The 3,131-nt window shown below is 35.3% G+C and overlaps 1 non-coding gene across 1 annotated transcript; it reads right to left on the reverse strand.

The window, feature by feature from the left end:
* Positions 1-2,549: 2,549 nt before the first annotated feature.
* Positions 2,550-2,654, reverse strand: LOC121220638 (small nucleolar RNA R71). The gene has a single exon (XR_005917858.1). It is a non-coding gene; the product is annotated as a small nucleolar RNA R71 (small nucleolar RNA).
* Between the last annotated feature and the right edge of the window lie 477 nt (positions 2,655-3,131).

The raw sequence follows: 3,131 nt of genomic DNA on the forward strand, positions 1-3,131 counted from the left end.
TAAGCTTCAAAACGTTACAAGCTGAAAAGTCCTATGTGACCTAACTACCCTTATACATGAATGAACATCATACTAAATATGCACATCAACGACTATTTGTATTCTACTCAGATAATCAACGTACTTGTATGATTTGTTGATAGATTTCTATAGGTGAGACCTTTTAATACTTGTAAATTTTGTAAGATATTGAATTTAAATGCTTGAAGTCAAAGGTGGTAAGTCAACTATTCATCACGTTGAAGTTGTTAGTAAGCGTGAAATGCCTAAGTCATATGCTCCGAGGTCAATACTTGTATCATATTTGCTCAAGGGTCATCATGTTCATTTCTCATCTTTATTTATGTTGCTTGAGGACAAGCAATGACTTAAGTGTAGGAGAGTTTGATCTAGCGTAATTTGATGTAGCAGATTGAACTAGTTTTCACACTTAAGGAGCCTGAATACAAGCTTTTTCATTACATTTTAGTTAAGTTTCTTTAGTTTTACTTACAATCAATAAAATGTGCAAATTGAGTCTTTTATTGACCCTAAGGGCCGAATGAGGCCTAAGAGAGAGCTAATGTACTTTTTGAGTGTGCAGGATACCATCATAAGACATTTTAAGATGATACTAGACGCTATGTTGCAACACAAGAGGATTGATGTCACAACATAGGGAACAAATTGAAGAAATCTCAAGTCTACCTTCGATCTCATGACACAGACTATGGGTGTCACGACATAGTTCTTGGTGTGTCGCGACATCGACTCTGAGATGAAAATTGGACATGAACTAGGGGTATTTTGGTCTATATAATCAAAATTAAAGCTTGAGAACGTCAGCTAACCTAGGGTTAAAGACAACGACCACCTGAAGGCTATAAATAGGCTCTATTGGCACATGTAAAAGAAACATTTGAATTAACCTAGTTTCTTCCTTTATATTTAGTCCTATTTTCTTTCTTAGGTTTCTATAGTTTAGTTTATTTGTTCGTTGTTTTCTTTCAAGAGAGCTGAATTGTGGAATCATTCAACTCTGTGGATTTGCGCTTAATATCAATACAATCAAGCTCTTTCATTTACTCTATCTTCTCGATTTAATTAGCATGCTTTCTCTTTACATCGATTATATATTATTTATGAATTCCATGAGGAACTAATCCTTCTATAGGGAAGTAGTGAGTGGAGGTATGATATGTTAACTGTTTTACAAGGTTACTCAACGGATCAACTGTTTGGGAAAGGGAGAACGTGAAAAAAACCTTAGGTTTGACAACCCCGGGATGTCATTAAGGTGGGAATTCACCCAAAATCGGTATTGCCCATTCGTGAACACCTTAACCCCAAATTAGTTTGGACTATGAGGTTGGAAGATATGTAGTTCTTGCTAACCCGTTATGTTAGTGGAAGATCAGAAGATCCTGTTAGGGTAGCGACTAGTTGATGGACGAGGAACCCGAAGTGATAGTTGATAGAGATTACCGAAGCGATCTAATCACACATAATCAGATTTGATTTACTATTCCTTTTTAATCTATTAAATTTTATCTTTTTAAGTTGTTTTATTTTTATCATTATAAAAACCCTAACAATCTTTTATTTTATATTTTTCATACTATAATTGAATCTAAAGTACTAATTAGATCTTTTAGTGCTTAGGTTAGAATTGATCTAGTGCTCACCTCCCTTGGGCACAATCCTCGGAGAACTCACCTACTCCATTGTAAAACTATATTACAACTACACTTATTTACTTGTGGATACCGAATTGTAATTATATATATTTTTTGTAGTATTCACACTCTAAACATTAGTACGTCCGGAAGCGGTCAAGCTGTTGGCGCCGTTGTTGGAGACGCAATGTCACTAGGTTAATTTTAATTTTTGCACTTAATTAGAATAATTAGAAAATTTTTAAGTTATAAATATGATTTTGTCTTATTTCATTTTTTGATACTAATATTTTATTTTTGCGTTTAGTGTATGACTCGCAGTAGTGGCACACCTATTGTAGCAACCACATATCCAAAAAGAATAATCTGAAGAAATCGCCGACAGCAATAGCAGATGCATGATCCATCACCACTAGTTGCAGATAACGTACCACGTGAAAATCCACTGTTTAATTACGCTAATAATAACACCTTAAAAACCCATCAGCACCACAACTTCCTATGAACATTCATATGGCTCGAAACGAAAGAACTTTAAGGGATTATGCCGACCAAGTTTGGACATGGTTAAAGAAAGTATGGCAAGACTAACAATTACAACTAATAATTTTGAGATAAAATTGACTATGATTCAAATGATCTAGAACAATCTGCAATTTAGGGGCCGTATGACAGAGGACCCTAATCAACATCAAAAATGGTTCATTCAACTCTGTGATACTTTTAAATATAACGAGGTCACTAATGATGCTATTCATCTTTGGTTGTTCCCCTTCTCCTTAGCTAATAATGATTTTTCTTGGTTAGACTGGCAGACACCAGGGTCTATCACGACATGGGATGAACTCATTGGAAAGCTCTTACAGAAGTTTTTCCCAATTAGCAAAGCAGTACAACTAAGAAGAGAAATTATTGTTTTAGACAAATTGAGGGAGAAAGTTTCTATGAGGCATGACAACGATTAAAAATATTGATTCAATAATGCTCGCACCTCGAATTTCCTGAGTGGATGCGGTTGGAGGTGTTTTATAATGGGCTGGATGCAAATGCACGATCTGGATTAGACAGAGCAGGAGGAAGAGCCCTTATGAACAGAATATACGAGGATGAGTATCAGATCATCGAGAATATGTCACTAAAATCCTGCGAGTGACAAATTGTACGATTCACATATGGTTAAAAACCCGCTATGGTAAAAGCTATCCAAGAGGATAATAAGTATCAACAGTTACTAGATAGACTCAACCGTATCAAATCAGGTTCTACACCATCTATGCATGGGGGAGACAAACTTCTCTTTCACTATATCAACAATCCGGCTGAGAACGTAAATTACATTGGGAACATGAATGGAAACCATTATTCAGATACATATAACCCTAACTGGAGAGATCACCCAAATTTGATATCGGGGACTTAAAGAGTACATAATAATTTTAATCAAGTTAAAAACTCTAACTATGAACCTCCTTATTT

Source organism: Gossypium hirsutum, chromosome D08 (genome assembly GCF_007990345.1).
Source record: "Gossypium hirsutum isolate 1008001.06 chromosome D08, Gossypium_hirsutum_v2.1, whole genome shotgun sequence".
NCBI classification, from domain to species: Eukaryota; Viridiplantae; Streptophyta; class Magnoliopsida; order Malvales; family Malvaceae; genus Gossypium; species Gossypium hirsutum.